This window comes from Pelobates fuscus, chromosome 5 (assembly GCF_036172605.1).
Source record: "Pelobates fuscus isolate aPelFus1 chromosome 5, aPelFus1.pri, whole genome shotgun sequence".
Lineage (NCBI taxonomy): Eukaryota > Metazoa > Chordata > Amphibia > Anura > Pelobatidae > Pelobates > Pelobates fuscus.
The window spans coordinates 86,420,177-86,440,424 of record NC_086321.1 but is presented as its reverse complement, the minus strand read 5'-3'; positions in this window follow the sequence as shown (position 1 = coordinate 86,440,424).

Sequence of the window (20,248 nt, the reverse complement as noted above, 5' to 3'; positions counted from 1 at the left end):
ATGTATGATAGGAGTGAGCCGAATGACCATTCATGCACAGAACGAATGACCCGATGAAGCGTTCTGCATTTTTCAATAGCATAGGGACATGGGATGGGAGAGCCGAATGAACGAATGGGTTCTGCAAAATGAAAATAATGTCTAAAAACAAATAAGTCAATGGCCAAAATTCTGTTCTGACAAAATTGATTTTTCCCCCTCCCAATGCATTCAGACAAAACTAAAATTTATCCAGTGCCCAAGTCTACTGCTTACCTCAAATCCTTATAGACTAAGCTCATTTTATCCCAAAAGTTACCCCCCATACAACTGTATTACTACCCTTTGCTCTCTCTGTCTGCCCCTCCATGTACAACCTCAAAGAGCACCTCTCCATCTTGCCCTCTGTTGATTCAGGAAAGCCAGAGGGAACCACAAATACCTTAGCGAAACCTGGCCCTAAGTACCCTAGAACTCTGACTCGGCTGCGGTCACCATCCTTGCCCCAATCAACTTCACCCCCGGTTTTCATCCACTTCCCAGAGAGCTAGAAGATCACTAATTGGAGGGGGGGCACAAGAGACAATGTGGACCAATCGCTCCTTGAGTGCCAGTTGGAGCAGCCCCTTTTTGACCTACAGGAGCTCCCGTTGTTTGACCGGCAAATGACACAACCATTATGGAACTCTTTTCAGCTTGGACATTGATTGTGGACGGTCAAATCTTTGTCCAGGTGGTGATTTGCCAATTCTCTATGGGTCCGAGTGCTATTTTGCTAGGATTGGCGTTTGAATCAGGCCTATCTGGGGATATATCATGTGTGGGGGTTCATAGCTCTATAACTGTGATTTTGAGGGTATTGTGTTGTGCTCTCTTGGGAGAAAATTAGTTTAGCAATGGATAACTCAATCTTTTCCCAGACACAGAGACACCAGGCCGGAATCACCTATGTGTTGAATGGAGATGCCATGCTGGGGGTGCTTGTATAAAAGACCGCATTTGTTTTGAATAAAACCAGTTGTGCTTTCAGAATCATGTGTGGTCTGATTACTGGGAAAAAAGGGGCTATAATCACTAACCAGCACTTCTTCCAGCTAAGAGGGAATTCCAGCAGAGATATCCAGCCAGGATATAGGAGCTCCAATACAAGGGATTTCTCCTCTAATATTTTTTTTTGAATATGTTGGTTCTATATAAATGCGAATAATAATAAATAACCCATTGTAGTACAAAACATTGATGTATCTCCCTTAAATAATGTTGATGTTCTTTGCTTAATCCTTTAAGGACCAAACTTCTGGAATAAAAGGGAATCATGACATGTCACACATGTCATGTGTCTTTAAAGGGAAACTCCAGTGCCAGGAAAACGATCCGTTATCCTGTCACTGGAGGGTCCCTCTCCCTCCCACCCCCCAATCCCCAGTTGCTGAAGGGGTGAAAACCCCTTCAGTGACTTACCAGGGGCAGCGACAGGTCCCACGTCGCTGCTTCCTCCTCCCCCGCCGCTCCTCCTTCTACTTACGTCGGCCGGTGGGCGAGACTGCCGCGCATGCGCATTAGCGCACCCCATAGGAAAGCATTGAAAATGAATTTCAATGCTTCCCTATGGGGAATAGAGCGACGCTGGAGGTCCTCACACAGCGTGAGGACGTCCAGCGACGCTCTAGCACAGAAAACCTGTGCTATGAAGCAGGAAGTCCCTCTAGTGGCTGTCTAATAGACAGCCACTAGGGGAGGACTTAACCCTGCAAGGTAATTATTGCAGTTTATAAAAAACTGCAATAATTACACTTGCAGGGTTAAGGGTAGTGGGAGTTGGCACCCAGACCACTCCAATGAGCCGAAGTGGTCTGGGTGCCTGGAGTGTCCCTTTAAGGGGTTAAATACATATAAAGATTTTTATTTTATTTTTTGTGAAGGCTCCCATTTTTACTTCAGAATTATTTACAATGCCTAGAAAAATTTTCACCAATGCAAACATTCAGGTCTGAGAGTGAGTTCTGTCAAGCTTTTTTTTTTCTTGCTTATATGTAGACATATTTATGCATAGTTACAAACATGCACAGCATATATATACATTTCTCTCAATAGATTTATTCCAACCTCAAAATAATATATAGGAGAATGAAATATATTGTGTTAATGTATATCATGTTTTAACCTTTACTGCTTACGTAAGATGCCCTATGAGGAATGATTGACATAGCAATTCATCATTCACCCATTTGTCAAACAAACAAACAAACAAACAAAAAATACCCCCTTTAAGGATCAATGCAGCTCACTAGTCAGTAAAGAGTTAAACAGAGTTATTTTGGCTTCAGTTTTCACTAAAGGCACGTGGTGGCATATTACTGCATTTCACTATTCATTACATACGTTTAACCAAGGAGCACATGTGAAAGTATTTGGAATTTTTTAATAAGTCATATACAATAGGCTTTAATTGCAGCTGGAATAAGACCTTTTTCAACGTTTTTAACAGTTATGCTCTTATTTCTTGTAATCCCTTGCTAAATAAAAATGTCAACACAATGGTATAAATAAGCTGCCTTGGCAACAAAAACATTAACATATCGGTTAACAGTCACTTTGCTATGTGTGTCTGGCCAATCTAGATTAACTTGAACTGCTGCTTATTTTAAGATGTTCTGATGCAAAGAGTTAACGTAAAAGAAAGGGGTGCCCAGTATTATAAGCTATCCTTCCTTGCGCTGCCAGTTTATTACAAAGGGATTTATTTGCCATTGAGGCGGGTTTGTCAAATGCCACAATAACAGAAAGTGATTTTCATCACTTTAAATCTGTGTGGCACATAGTTTGAGTGCTGACTTTTTACTCTGGTTTTCCTCCAGGAAATGAGCCAATGATTTTTTTTTATTTTATTTTTTAACCAAGTTACAAATGGTAGCAAATTGAAAACCAAACTGCAAAATGTAGGCAAATGTAGCTGATGTGAAATTTTTTTTTCCAATTCACCCGTAGTCACAGCTTGGCTGTTTTAGCCTAACTTTTGCCATTTTGACTTCAATCTGCTATCATTTGTAGTTTGGTGAGTAAACCCCATATTCTAGCTGTACTTATAGAAAGTCAGTAGCGTAATAATTAAAGGTTTACTTAGACCATCACCAACACTACAGCCTTTTGTAGTGGTTATGATGCCAGCAGTACTCTGGTGCTCTGGTTTGCCTCTTACTCTAATTTTGGGTTAGCTAATGGTTCTGCCAGAGGTGGAGTTACATTTCACCCCTGAATTCTTATTAAATATTGAATTGGCAAGTCAAGGGGAATATTCATTTTCACTAAAAAGTTGTCCATTTAGACCAGGGGTAGTCAACCTTTTAATACCTACCACCCACTTTTGTATATTTGTTGATGGTAAAATTTCCTTACCGCCACCACCAGTGCCGCAGTGACTAATTTATAGCGCAAGTACAATTTCTTTTTGAATATCTACTTTAATATGTATTTTTCCCCTTTTCTATTCTACTTTGTTTTTCTATGTGTGTCTGTGAGGTTCTGTGTGTGAAGGGTGCTCTGTGTGTGAAAGGTGTAGTGTGTGTGTGTAAGAGTTGCAGTGTGTGTGAGGGGGGCAGTGTGTATGTGTGTGAAGGGTTTAATGTGTGGGGGGTGCTGTATATGGGTGAGGGTTGCAGTGTGTGTGTGAAGGGGAAAGTGCGTGAGGGGGCAGTGTGAGGGTTGGCAATGCTTGTGTGAGGGGGAATGTGTGAGGCGGGTGGTGTGTGTGAGGGGTAGGTGTGTGTGTGTGTGGAGGGGCTGTGTGTGTGAGGGGTGTAGTGTGTGAAGGGTGCATAGGGTCTATGCTGTGTGTAGGTTGATGAGATGTAAAAATCTATCTTAATGTCTCCCCCCTCACAGTGTAAGGGGGGCATTGTGTGTGTGTGAGGTATGTAGTGTGGGTGAGGGATGTAGTATGTTGTGTGTAGGTGAGTAAGATGTGAAATCTATCTTGTCTCCCCTTCCCTTCATAATGCCTCCCCCTCCCTTCTACTTACCTTTTACCAGGGAGGGGAGGCATAATGCTGCAAGCACTGGTGGTCCAGTGGTAGCATGTTCCGGAGGAGCTGCAGGCTGACTCTACTGTCCTCCTGCAAGCACAGCACTGTATCGGAGCGTTGCCATGGTAATACGCGGCAACACTCCGACCAGCCGGCTTGTTAGAGGAACAAAGAGCCTCCAGGCCCTTCCCTCCCTCTGCTGGAACTAAGTGACAGTGGCCCGGTGAGGGACATCTTTGATCTACTCACCAGCCCGAGAGGGATTACAGCAAAGCTGGCTCTGCATGGGCCGGTAGGGAAGATGAAAGGATATCGTCTGCAGTCATTGGTCCATGGCCATCGAGACCACTGGGCATTTTCTGCAGTACCCTCCACCCCCCACCTGAAATCACAAGGAGGTTGGGACCAGGTTAACTACTCCTGATCTAGACTGTAACATAGTATCTACGTTGAACCTTTAAAACACATCTATTGAAGAGATTATGCCACAAAAAGGGGAGAAACCCTCATTGACTCCATATTGGAAATTATTTCCTTAGATCAACAACATGTTCACAGATACATTCATTATATTATTGAATATTCTGTTTTTAAAAAACAAACAGAAATAACAACAATACACTCAGGTCTTTTTTTATTTTATAAATCTAGACTCTAATAAGACAACCTCTGTGAGTATTCCACATCTTTATTATTCTTAAATTGTTCTGTAAAAAACTCTTTCCACTAAGTGAAAACGCCCACTTCAACATTATTTAAAAACAGATTACTGTTTTCAAGCCAATGTTCTATCCAAGAATTTCTGAGCAATTGATTTCGGTTGTAATAGTAACCTCGTGTGTATCAGATGTCATAGCATAATCCAAGTAGATCACATTGGCTGGAATACCCTGAACTATATTTCTACTAACTTCATCATAGAACGCAATTATGTTAGTTTGGCATTACCTGTCTTTCATAAAACCATGTTGGTTCCTGCTAATGATATTGTTGCTGATGCCAAACTCACAGTTATGTAGTTTCTGGTTTGAGTTTTTGAACACTTTTTACATATAGACACCAGATCTGCTTTTCTCCAATCCTTTGGTATAATTCCCAAAAGAAAAAAATCCTGAAACATTAAAAACAGAAATATGGATATTTCTACACTAAGCTCCCTAAGTACTTATGGGTGAAAACCATCTGGCACTGTTATTTTATTTACATTAACTTTATTTAACTGCTTTAGCACTTTAACCTTTGTTAACAAAAACACATGAATGCTTGGCACTCAAATAAGCGAACAGCAAATTCTCCATTACATTTAATGAAGTTCCAAGTGAATCTCTTTGATGGTGCACTTTCTGTATACATTCCATAGACTCTTTCTATACCAGGTGTTTTGCAATAGATATAACACTTGATTTAAAATCAACGGCATCTCCAGGTGTGCTTGAGGCATTAAGTTAATTTCTTTTCTTTTTTTTTTTTTAAATCTTTATTTTAAGTTTTTCAAACAATTGGTCAAGGACATCTGCTTAGGAAACATTTCAATTTAGCATAGCACATTTTTTTAGAAATTGAGTTTCTCAAACAATGACAACTGGTCAATGACATCTGCTTAGGAATCATTATAAAGTAGCATGGAGCAAACTCCAGTGCGGTTACAGACTGTAGTACAAGCAGACAAGTCAGCTTTCGTGTGCAGCAATGTTAGATACATAGTGTATTAAATGATAACCCAGAGGTAACAAGAGAAAATTAGATTTACGGTCTGCACGTCCAAGCCGTCTTGGTCCAACCTAAGTCCAAAACGAGAGTGGGACTGAGGGATTGTATCCCCATGTCCAACAATCTCGGTCAAAGTAGCAAAGGTGACATGCCTTTTATGGTCTCCCGGGATCATCTCATCCCTCAGTTCCCCGAGCCGCACCTTTCCAAGATTTCAAGAGATCCCAGAAGGAGATCCCTATAATTGGTATTTATAAGGAACACTTTCCAGTCCTAAGAGTGAATGTAGCTGTGATAGAATGAAGGGAAGTAGATACAATTTGGTAACAGAGTAATTCACTTTGCTACTTATTCAGTAAGGCTTTATTTATTTGTTGCCAAAATGAAAACTCCCCCCCCCCCCCCCCCACACACACACACAGAAAGTGCCACCCAAGGCAAATGCCTTGTCAGCCTTGTGCTAAATACAGTGCTGCCCATAAACACACAGACTGACCTCCCCACAGACAGACTGACCCATACACACACACAGACTGACCCATACACACACACCAACTGACTCCCCCACACATAAACAGACTGACCCCTCAACACATACACAGACTGACACCTACACACACACAGATTGACCTCCCCACACAGACCGACCCATACACACACATAGACTGGCGACCCATACACAGACTGATCCATACACACACACTGCCCTTCCCTCCCACCCCCCACACACACACAGAGTAACCCATACACACGGACTGCCTCTCCACACATAGACTGACCCATACACACACACAGAGAGACTGACCCATACACACACACACACTGAGACTAACCCATACACACACAGACTGACCCATGCACATAAACACAGATTGACCCCCCCCCCCCACACACTCACTGACTCACAATTACCAGCACCTGCCTGGATGCCTTTGTGCATAGCTGAACTAACTCTCCTTGTCTCTCCCCTGCGCTGCTTTCTGTGTCCCAGGAAGAGGTTCCCCCCAGCACAGAGCCCCCTCTGGCCGCACGTGGGGACTTCCACCTCTGTGCTGCCGCTGGTCCATCAGGCAAGAAGGAAATGACAAGCTACTACAGCTTGTGAAGGAGACACAGAGCTCCCGACTTCGATTTCAATTGGGGGGGGACAGGGGGCACTGGCACTGCATGATATTGGGGGGCCATGGCCCGCTCTGACCCCCCCTCTCCCTTCCCCTCCCCCTCCTAGTGACGCACCTGACCCTGTCTGGCTGTGGTTACAGCTTTAGGTAGATGGTAACCGATAGGGGCTCGCAGGGCTATGTAGGCGCCAACTCGCCAGTAAAGGGCGCACGGGGGGAGGGGGAGCCGCGCTGTCCCAGGGGAGGGGGAAACTAAAACACTGGCCAGAGAAACGCGCCACCTCTGGCGCTCAGTGACCAACCGACTGCACCCTCATCCAGACCGGCTCCAGTCACAGCCATCATAGCAACTGTCTGATTAGCCCTTACTAAACCCACCAACTGTCTGATTAACTCTTACTAAACCCACCAACTGTCTGATTAACCCTTACTAAACCCACCAACTGTCTGATTAACTCTTACTAAACCCACCAACTGTATGATTAACTCTTACTAAACCCACCAACTGTCTGATTAACTCTTACTAAACCCACCAACTGTCTGATTAACTCTTACTAAACCCACCAACTGTCTGATTAGCCCTTACTAAACCCACCAACTGTATGATTAACCCTTACTAAACCCACCAACTGTATGATTAACCCTTACTAAACCCACCAACTGTCTGATTAACTCTTACTAAACCCACCATCTGTATGATAAACCCTTACTAAACCCACCAACTGTCTGATTAACTCTTACTAAACCCACCAACTGTATGATTAACCCTTACTAAACCATCAACTGTCTGATTAACTCTTACTAAACCCACCAACTGTCTGATTAACTCTTACTAAACCCACCAACTGTATGATTAACTCTTACTAAACCCACCAACTGTCTGATTAGCCCTTACTAAACCCACCAACTGTATGATTAACTCTTACTAAACCCACCAACTGTCTGATTAGCCCTTACTAAACCCACCAACTGTATGATTAACCCTTACTAAACCCACCAACTGTCTGATTAACCCTTACTAAACCCGCCAACTGTCTGATTAACTCTTACTAAACCCACCAACTGTCTGATTAACTCTTACTAAACCCACCAACTGTCTGATTAGCCCTTACTAAACCCACCAACTGTCTGATTAACTCTTACTAAACCCACCAACTGTATGATTAACCCTTACTAAACCATCAACTGTCTGATTAACTCTTACTAAACCCACCAACTGTCTGATTAACTCTTACTAAACCCACAAACTGTCTGATTAACTCTTACTAAACCCACCAACTGTCTGATTAGCCCTTACTAAACCCACCAACTGTCTGATTAACTCTTACTAAACCCACCAACTGTATGATTAACCCTTACTAAACCATCAACTGTCTGATTAACTCTTACTAAACCCACCAACTGTCTGATTAACTCTTACTAAACCCACAAACTGTCTGATTAACTCTTACTAAACCAACCAACTGTCTGATTAACTCTTACTAAACCCACCAACTGTCTGATTAACTCTTACTAAACCCACCAACTGTCTGATTAACCCTTACTAAACCAACCAACTGTCTGATTAACCCTTACTAAACCATCAACTGTCTGATTAACTCTTACTAAACCCACCAACTGTCTGATTAACTCTTACCAAACCAACTGTCTGATTAACTCTTACTAAAGCAACTGTCTGATTAACCCTTACTAAACCCACCAGCTGTCTGATTAACTCTTACTAAACCCACCAACTGTCTGATTAACCCTTACTAAACCATCAACTGTCTGATTAACGCTTACTAAACCCACCAACTGTCTGATTAACTCTTACCAAACCAACTGTCTGATTAACTCTTACTAAAGCAACTGTCTGATTAACCCTTACTAAACCCACCAGCTGTCTGATTAACTCTTACTAAACCCACCAACTGTCTGATTAACTCTTACTAAACCCACCAACTGTCTGATTAACCCTTACTAAACCCACCAGCTGTCTGATTAACTCTTACTAAACCCACCAACTGTATGATTAACCCTTACTAAACCCACCAACTGTCTGATTAACTCTTACTAAACCCACCGACTGTATGATTAACCCTTACTAAACCCACCAACTGTCTGATTAACTCTTACTAAACCAACTGTCTGATTAACTCTTACTAAACCAACTGTCTGATTAACTCTTACTAAACCAACTGTCTGATTAACTCTTACTAAACCCACCAACTGTCTGATTAACCCTTACTAAACCAACCGTCTGATTAACCCTTACTAAACCCACCAGCTGTCTGATTAACTCTTACTAAACCCACCAACTGTCTGATTAACCCTTACTAAACCAACCAACTGTCTGATTAACTCTTACTAAACCCACCAACTGTCTGATTAACTCTTACTAAACCCACCAACTGTCTGATTAACCCTTACTAAACCCACCAGCTGTCTGATTAACTCTTACTAAACCAACTGTCTGATTAACTCTTACTAAACCAACCAACTGTCTGATTAACCCTTACTAAACCCACCAACTGTCTGATTAACCCTTACTAAACCAACCAACTGTCTGATTAACCCTTACTAAACCATCAACTGTCTGATTAACTCTTACTAAACCCACCAACTGTCTGATTAACTCTTACTAAATCAACTGTCTGATTAACCCTTACTAAACCCACCAGCTGTCTGATTAACTCTTACTAAACCCACCAACTGTCTGATTAACCCTTACTAAACCAACAAACTGTCTGATTAACTCTTACTAAACCCACCAACTGTCTGATTAACTCTTACTAAACCCACCAACTGTCTGATTAACCCTTACTAAACCCACCAGCTGTCTGATTAACCCTTACTAAACCACCAACTGTCTGATTAACCCTTACTAAACCATCAACTGTCTGATTAACTCTTACTAAACCCACCAACTGTCTGATTAACTCTTACCAAACCAACTGTCTGATTAACTCTTACTAAAGCAACTGTCTGATTAACCCTTACTAAACCCACCAGCTGTCTGATTAACTCTTACTAAACCCACCAACTGTCTGATTAACCCTTACTAAACCATCAACTGTCTGATTAACGCTTACTAAACCCACCAACTGTCTGATTAACTCTTACCAAACCAACTGTCTGATTAACTCTTACTAAAGCAACTGTCTGATTAACCCTTACTAAACCCACCAGCTGTCTGATTAACTCTTACTAAACCCACCAACTGTCTGATTAACTCTTACTAAACCCACCAACTGTCTGATTAACCCTTACTAAACCCACCAGCTGTCTGATTAACTCTTACTAAACCCACCAACTGTATGATTAACCCTTACTAAACCCACCAACTGTCTGATTAACTCTTACTAAACCCACCGACTGTATGATTAACCCTTACTAAACCCACCAACTGTCTGATTAACTCTTACTAAACCAACTGTCTGATTAACTCTTACTAAACCAACTGTCTGATTAACTCTTACTAAACCAACTGTCTGATTAACTCTTACTAAACCCACCAACTGTCTGATTAACCCTTACTAAACCAACCGTCTGATTAACCCTTACTAAACCCACCAGCTGTCTGATTAACTCTTACTAAACCCACCAACTGTCTGATTAACCCTTACTAAACCAACCAACTGTCTGATTAACTCTTACTAAACCCACCAACTGTCTGATTAACTCTTACTAAACCCACCAACTGTCTGATTAACCCTTACTAAACCCACCAGCTGTCTGATTAACTCTTACTAAACCAACTGTCTGATTAACTCTTACTAAACCAACCAACTGTCTGATTAACCCTTACTAAACCCACCAACTGTCTGATTAACCCTTACTAAACCAACCAACTGTCTGATTAACCCTTACTAAACCATCAACTGTCTGATTAACTCTTACTAAACCCACCAACTGTCTGATTAACTCTTACTAAATCAACTGTCTGATTAACCCTTACTAAACCCACCAGCTGTCTGATTAACTCTTACTAAACCCACCAACTGTCTGATTAACCCTTACTAAACCAACCAACTGTCTGATTAACTCTTACTAAACCCACCAACTGTCTGATTAACTCTTACTAAACCCACCAACTGTCTGATTAACCCTTACTAAACCCACCAGCTGTCTGATTAACTCTTACTAAACCAACTGTCTGATTAACCCTTACTAAACCCACCAACTGTCTGATTAACTCTTACTAAACCCACCAACTGTCTGATTAACTCTTACCAAACCAACCAACTGTCTGATTAACTCTTACTAAACCCACCAACGGTCTGCTTAACCCTTACTAAACCAACTGTCTGATTAACCCTTACTAAACCAACCAACTGTCTGATTAACTCTTACTAAACCAACCGTCTGATTAACTCTTACTAAACCAACTGTCTGATTAACTCTTACTAAACCAACTGTCTGATTAACTCTTACTAAACCAACCGTCTGATTAACGCTTACTAAACCAACTGTCTGATTAACTCTTACTAAACCAACCAACTGTCTGATTGACTCTTACTAAACCAACTGTCTGATTAACTCTTACTAAACCCACTGACTGATTAACTCTTACTAAACCAACCGTCTGATTAACCCTTACCAAACCAACTGACTGATTAACCCTTACCAAACCAACTATCTTATTGACCCTTACCAAACTAACCATTGACTGATTAACCCTTGCCCAGCCAACTGTCTGATTAACCCTTACCAAACCAACTGTCTGATTAACCCTTAACCAGCCAACTGTCTGATTAACCCTTAACCAGCCAACTGTCTGATTAACCCTTACCCAGCAAACTGAGTGAACTTTTCAACCTAACTGACCCGCTTCCTCCTAACATGCTGGCGTATTAACCTTTATCTGTACAACAGGACAGCTCCCATTTTAGCCACCTAAATGGTGACATTAACTTTTACTTATCCAATGTAATTCACAATCTGATTCCTCTACTTGTTTACTAGAGCAATGTTTCATTAACCTTTAAACTAGCATTTCCACTTATTAACCCTTAAATAGCCAATAATGCAATTTTAACAACCTAACAGTTTTCCAAGTTACTAGCCCATAGCTATTTAAATGAGAGTGACATGCTAACAACTTGTTTATTGGCATTCTGACATTTAAGCTAGCTGTTAGCTGTCTGACAGCACCATCCCGAAGACCTGTCAACATGTGTTGACATATTAACCCCTTAAGGACACATGACATGTGTGACATGTCATGATTCCCTTTTATTCCAGAAGTTTGGTCCTTAAGGGGTTAAACATTACCTATCCAAGTGTAATCCTAATAACCTAACGACTGTGGGTTATGGGTTGGAAGGTATAGTGATATGAATGGAAAGTGCATATTGACCAGTTCCAAAGCCTAGCACGTGCATAGGCAACCTTTGGCATTCCAGATGTGCACTGTATTGTCCCTTCTGCTTTATGAGCATTATGGATTCAAGAGTATTATGGGAGATGTTGTGGGCTACATTTCTCTGATGCGAGGTGGCCTTAACCCTGCCATTGCAATTACAGTGCCAATATTTATCGCCTCTGTTATTACACTGCCGCAGGGATGTTCTGTAACCCAATATCCTTTCCGTCCCCATGCCCCTAAAAACATGTGAGCATGAGAGGCGTCTTGGCCATTATTTATAAGATTATTTCATTTTTTACATTTATTCATTAGGCACCATCATCTTCTACCCAAAATGCAACCTTCAACCAAATTGTCTAAAGTCTGATGTAAATTAGTATTTCCCTGGCAATAGTTTAATTAAGGCAAATGGGAGACGCCCTTGGTAATAGGAGTTCCATTGGTCCTACACATTAAATATTATCCCCCATAACCCACACATTACTGGGTCAAGGAGTACTCCCCCATTCATTATTGTTAAGGACTCACTGTCACTGCCCCCAGGTGTAGGCAACTATGTGTAAAGAAACCAGAAACAATGCAGGTGCTGCTACCCTTAGGTTTACAGATATGCAGTAGAATCTAAATACCAGCAGCACTGTTTCTTGTGTGAGTGTTATTTATCCAAAACAATGGATTTGGCAATATTTTGACACGTAAGATTGTCAAGACTTGGTAATTACTAATTACGTGAAAAAGACTCTATAAGGGCTATTCATTAATGCGAATTTCAAATTTAAGGCCCATGAGCTAAACTGGAAGCATAAAAGACTTTTTCAGGTCAGCTATTTTGGTTTTAAATGTGAAATTCCCTATCCCCCCAAAATGCTTTATTTCTTAATTTCAGTTGTAGAGAAAAGATGTACACTACAATACTATACGGAGTGTATACGGAGAGTATGCAGAACACAATACACAAAATGCAATGGTTTGCACAACATCCACATTATACTATATACCAGTCTTGATCAGATTGAATGTGGATTATGATAGCAAAGGTTTCTTTGTAGATTTTTTAATGAATGTGTCAATTCTGGAGAAAAAGGAGGACTGGGGAAATACGTGTGGGTCTGCATAACCGTTCTTGAGTAGGAATGTGTTGTGGGGAGATATGCTTTACTACACCAACAGAAACGCGTGGAGGATAAACAATACTATAATATAACACAATCAGGTGCAAACCTCATTAGGCACTCCCATAAATGCTCCAAATAAACCTATGTGTACAAAAAGTCAGAATGCGCACTCCAATAGCTACAAAGTATATTATACCTTTAAATCCTTTATTCAAACAAATTCAAATAAAACATACAATATACAAAATAAATGGACAATTTCCACAAGCCTAACAGGACAGAACACTTGTGCAAAGTGCCTTGCCTTTTTTTTTGCTTTGTACATTTATTTTGTTGTATGTTTTAATTGCATTCTGATTTTTTTTGTATGCATAGGGATATGCTTTACTACCTTCTGTACTAGGTGTCACTCTTAAAAAGTAAATGTGGGACTCTTAGAAGGTAAGTGGAGTCTTGTGGAGTTAATCCATATAGGGTGTACCGTTCCGAAAGTGTCCACATAGGGTGTAGAGTTCAGAAAGTGTGCTTTAGTGTAGTGCACTGGGAGTGTAGGATGTGGAGGTAGGAGATAGGTGGATTTAAGGGTAGTGAGTAGGTGAAATTCCTTTAGACTTCAATTCACTTTGAATTCCTAGCAATTGCCGCTTTAGTGAATAGAAATATATGTGTGTTACATGTTGCCCAGTCCACTCTGCTGCCTGTTTTAAAGGTTAAAGGTCCTATTGTATGGCAGTATTTGGGACAGTGGTATAAGGAAGATATATTTTACTGAATCTTTCCCTACTACATGCCACAATCTTTCTACCTTTTATTTTCAGCTCATGTAGGCTTCATGTGCCAGTAGCTTTGCCACTCACTAATGATTGAGAGAACAAAAATCTGTACAAGATTTTGTAAAGTTGTGGGACCCTCCATAGATCTTTTCAATATGTTTTGCCATAGTAATCTATTTTGAATCAGTCAAGAATACTCTTGTTCCCACAATCCAGTGTGGAAATGCAGCAGGAGGAATATCTGAAACTCTGCTTTCTCACACTTGTCCAAAGTAATCTTATTACACCTTTTGATTGGTTTGAAACCACCGAAATTACAGCACGTTCTATGTGAGGTTTTTTATCCCCATAACAGTACTAGATGAATTTAAAACTTTGTTCAAATGGGTTCCATGCAGCCTTTTAAAGTCAGATTCCCCTCCATATGCTCTGGACTTTGGTTTATGGTAAGTAAAGATTAGCTTCAATCATCTATCTTGAGTCAATCTGATCTAAGCTTTTTAAATTTACTTTTATTTAAATTATTGTTTAATAGACTTCACCTGTCTATTCTCTACATGATACTATAAGGTGTACCAACCAATTTTTTGTTTGCGGGTTCCATCCAGGACAAAAAGCAAAAGAGGGGTGACCAGAGCTCCTCCATCCACTGGCCACTCAGAGTGGACTGTATTATCCTCTACCCAGTCTAAAAAATCATCTGCTGTTGGTTCGATGGAACTGCACACCGAGGGCAGCTTTTCCAGGCCTGGTAGAGGACAGTGAAGATCCACTACCAATGTTCACGGGGCTAGAAAAGTAAGAAACAACCTGGGTGGAGGGGGTTAGGAGACACAACAAGTGGGGGAAGGAGACATGGGTAGGAGTGAGAGACAAAAAAGAGGCAGTAGGAGACAAAGAGAAGGGTTGAAGACACAAGGGGGATAAAAGACAAAGGAGGGAATCTGAGACATGAGGGAGGGGGAGTTAGAGACACAAGAAAAAGTTAAAGACACAAGGCTGATGTAAGCCTTGATAGGGTAAGAGACAAAAGGGTGGGTAAAATGCTTAAGTGGGCATAAGAACACAAAAAGTGGTAAGAGACACAAAAGGGGGTGTTAATAATACAAAAAGGATAAAAGACCCAAACGTGGCAAAAGTGAGTATGATACGCTAAAAGATGGGGGTGGAAAACACAGAAAAAAGAAAGTAAGACACTCAAGGGAGTAAGAGTAAATGGAGGTTAACAGACAAACTAGGTAAGATAATACATCTAAACATAAAATAACTTCTCTACAGAGGGATTTGGATAAATTGCAAAAGCTAGTACGGTGCTTTCATGAATAATAAGGAGTATTGATTTACCTGATCTAATTATAATTAAGCATTTTTTTAAAATCAATAGTAAAATTCCACCTTCAATATGTGGTGCAATTGTGGGCACCAGTTTTAAAGAAGGAAACAGTGTTGAGGCGAGCTACAAAATTAGTTAGGAGGATAGAAAACATTAGTTATGAAGAAAGGCTAGAAAAACTGCATTTATTTTCTTTAGAAAAAAGGCACCTCAGGGGCGGTGCCTGATCATCATAGCAGATAGATGCACTACATCAACACTCCTTGAATACCGAGCTGATTTAAAGGCATTTTTAAATGTGCTTGACTACTCCTATCTAGCACCAATTCATGCGTTTGGCAGAGAGTGAGGCATTATATTTAAAGGACAATATAGGCATCCAGATCACGTCATCTCATGGAAGTGGTCTGGGTACAGTACTCCTGTTCCCTTAACACCCGCAGCTGAAAATATTGCTGTTTTACGAGAAACTGAAATGTTTCCATTGCAGGGTTAAGACTACTTTGAGTGGCTGTCTATCAGACAGCAACTAGAGGCGCTTTCTGACTTTTCACAGAGTTTAAATCAATGAAACGATGGTGGACTACAGCATCTTGCAAATCACCATAGGAAATCATTGATTGAATGCTTTCCTATAGGGAAGGCATAATGAATGTGCCTCACTCGCTGCGTTTGCGCATTAGGATACCCACCATAGTGAAGTTGGAGGAGACAGAGCCTGTGTCAAGGGACCTCAGCGCTGAAATCAGAATGGTGCGTAAAAGAGTTTTAACCATTTGATTGCCACGTGAGGAGGGGGGGGGGGGGGGAGGACACGGAGGCAGAGGGACACTATAGTGTTAGGAGTCCAGCTCTTTATTACTAACATTACAGTGATCCTGTAAGCTTGAGTCTTGGTTCGTCAAGCTGACTGCAGCCTAGCTTGAGATCCAGCAAGGGAGGTGGACATTTCCGTATACTGTGACTTACTAGTTGTTTGTTGTAGTGTTGCTGATTACAGCAGTCACCTACAAGCTGTATATTTGGGCCATTGCCACCCCCCCTCTTTGGACTGGTGGGGGGTTATTCTGGTCCCCACTGAGTAAATGTCCTGCTACTATAAAACAGAAAAGATATGTGAAGCTTGCAAGTGACAAGATGGCAGTGGGGTCTGCGAGTCAATTCCTTTCTCCCAGATGGGAGCCTTTCTGTTTAAGCTTGTTGATATCCTATGTGAGCAATTCTGAGCAAAGTTTTGTACGTTGAGTACATTTTCTGCTTGTGGAGGGAGATCTGCGGCTTTGTGAAGAGAGATTTTGAGGCCCAATCAGGGCAAATCTGCTTCTCAAGGGCTACCTTTATTACCGCGCCTACCCGGAGAGAGCCCCTCTGGGTTCAACCACAGAACACGATTCACGTATGCAAAGGGCTATCAGGCAAAATCGACAGCCACCTAAAAGACAACAGTTATGGTATTTGCACAGTCCCCTTGGAGGGAAGAACTTTGGCTCTGCGAGTTATTGGGCCTGGGACTGTAGTGGTGCCTCTCCTTCGCTCTGTTGTGATGACTTCTTAAGAGGACAATGCAACATCACAAAAATATTGTCCAGCCTGGGAATCGGTTCACCGTCTTTCCTCAAATACCCACTAGCCTACTTCCTAGGCCCCAACTTAATGCTTCCATTTCAGCAGCTAGTCTTTCCTATATGAGCATCTCAATTTGATGCAACTAGTCCCAAAAGTGTCACATCCTGAAGCTTGCATTTTTATTTTAAATTATTTTACATACAATAGTCTAATTTTGCAACTAGTGCATTTCTGCTACCAGTTTACTTTACACAATGTTTTTCTTCACTTACTTGAAAATGTGGTTACCTCGTCTTGTGTAGATTGTTTACCTATATATGTATATATTGCTCGGGTGGCGACTGGTCGCTACCTGATGTTATACTACTATTTATTTTGCTGTCGGTGCACAACAAAAATTAAAATAAGAAAAAATGATCCTAACAGGGGATATAATAGCACTATAGAAATATATATAGGGTTAGTACAAACCGCTATGTACTGACCCTGTATATATGTATATATTATTATACAACAGTCAAGAGGTCACTCATTGAGTCTGGAAGAAAGGCATTTTCGCTTACAGCAGACTATTGATGCAGTAAGGACAATAAAAAGATGTTGAATTCAATACCTAAAGAGGTTGTCTTATCAGATTCTATAGATATTTAAAAAAGAAAAAAAAAGGGCTTGGATGTTAAACCAGGTAATCTGGGAGGACTTGAAGTCAAATGGGGTCTTACCCCACACTGCGGCCATAACGTGTTTTTTTTTTTTCCCATCATAGAGTATTCTTGAGCTATGTAGATTTGGGCAATCCCACCACATGTGTAGGTATGGCGACTATGTGGTCATAAAGGGACATACCTACACATGTGGTGGGATTGCCCAAAACTATATAACTTTTGGATAAGCATAAGGGACATATTAATTAAGTAGGGTTTTACAGAGACCAAATGATTTGTCTCATTGGACCTTCCTTTTATCTTGCACGATTGAAGGACTTCCCAAACATAATCCAACACTTTTCAATTTAATCACATTAGCAGCTCGTAGAGTCATTGCAGCAGGTTGGCTCAAAATGGATCCCCCAAGATTACAAGATGTTTTTTACAAAAATTGTCCATGATGTACTATTTATTTATTATATTGTCTTTTTTTCAAATTGACAATTATCATGTACACTATAATCTTATATGACTGCTTATCTTAAATAAAGAATAAAAAAAAACAAAGAATATTCTGGAGCTGTGCTACAGATGTTGCTGACGGATTGCCTCTCTGAAAAGCTGTATAAGCGGCCAAAAAGTTGATTGAGAGAGGGAGCTCTGCTTACTGGCAACAGCTACGCTCCACCTTCCTATCAGATATTTGTTTATACATTAAGCTATTAGTGAGCACATTTGTGTAGGTTCTACTTTAAAAAGTAAGTGAATTTGTTTTGTTTATTTGTATTCGAAATTCGATGTCTGATAAATATAGAAATCCTATACTTTATATAATGTTTGCACGTTACAAATATTGATTTTAAAGCAGATACAGGTTAGAACTAAATGAGATGTGCTAATTTGGTTAAATTACCGAATACCAATCGGATTCGCCTTTAATAAATAGAACAGGGCTATTCACTAAATTAAGAATCAAAGTGAAAAACCAAACTGCAAAAAAATCTCCAAGTGAGCTATGCTTCCAGTTCATCTACTTTGGAATTCCCTACAATTCTCACTTAAAATTGCAAATGTGGTTCAGTTATTCAGTTTTGTTGCAGTTCAGTTTTTTAACTGATCCAGATTAAATTTGTGTGCTTAGTGAATAATTCAGATTGTCCTCCATGGTTATTTACTAAAGAGAATGGTTGGGAATCCGAAGTGAATTTCAAATTGAAGGTCAAAATAACCAAACTGGAAAATTCTCAAAGTCAGCCATGCTTCCAGTTGGGCTATGAATTCACAGCAAATCTCACTTTAGCAATTAGATGATATTTTCTAGGATCATTACTAAAGTGAGAATTATTAGAAACGCAAAGTGAATTTTAAATTTAAAGTAACACTGTAGGCCCCGAAATACAAATGTGTATTCCAGACCCGATAGCTTTAAAAACAGAATTTAGGTTTCCGGACCCCCATTGACCTCTTTAAATAGTGTTACATCTTCCATTATTACAGCGCCACTATTTGATCTGCCCCCACCCCACCTCCTTTGCTGAGAGCGTCACTATTGACGATCCTATGGGAAAGCATTGGAATGGCTGAGATTGTCAATTGTGATGATTTCAGCCAAGGAGGCAGGGGTGGGGGGTGCAGAGCCAAACACCAAGCTGGCCAATCAGCAGCTCCTGATGGAGAAGCATTGAATCGATGCATCTTTATGAGGAAAGTTCAGTGTCTGCATGCAGAGCGTGCACATTACAGCACTGACCCAGGAAACACCTCCAGTGGCTGTCTGAGTGACTGTCACTGGAGGAGTCCCCATACAGCAATGTAAATACTGCCTTTTCTCTGAAGAAAGATGGGTGTTTTGTCATTACCAATGGAAAGCACACCACCTCTCAAAGTCATTACGTTGGTTCAATGCTGTTAAAGGGCAGCCCATGTGCAGAAACCTGTACATTGAAGTGCCTGTGGACCAATCTTTGATCTCCCCACTGGCTATGATGGCACACAGCAAGACGGGCACTTGGAAAGCGTCTGCTTTGCATGGGCCTGCAGGGTAGTTGGCCTCGCTGTTGGCCTATGCCCATGGCCATCGTGGCCCAATGGGCATTTGCCCAGTTTGTCCAATGGCCAGTCAGGGCCTGAATAGATTATATACAATACACTTTATTGAACAAACATAAATTGTGTTTGGGGACAATAGCCAAGAATGCCATACCTAGATCTGAGGAAAACTGGCGGTACTGTGTGGGAACTGATGTGCTGGTGAGTCTGTAAATAAGAGGGTTCACCTAGGAAAAAGTCTATTGTATGTAAATAATTATGTAAATGTTTTTTTAAGGGAGAGGAGGGAGGGATCACCATTCTCATTAGAGGACATCATACCCCCTGACAGGTACGAATATGTATCGGCAGGATAAACCTCTCCCAAAACTGCAGGGTTATTAGCCTTCCCATTTGTGCAAAATTAACAAGAGAAATAAAATAACACAGATTACCTTACGTTTAAACTCCTGGTGTTGGGCCTCAGCAATGATTAAAGTATATATCTGATCAAATATATGAACAAAAGGGAAAAAAGAGGTTCCTTGTGCACTCTCCCAAATCCATATATAAAATTAAATATCAGACATTTTTTTTTTTTTTTTTT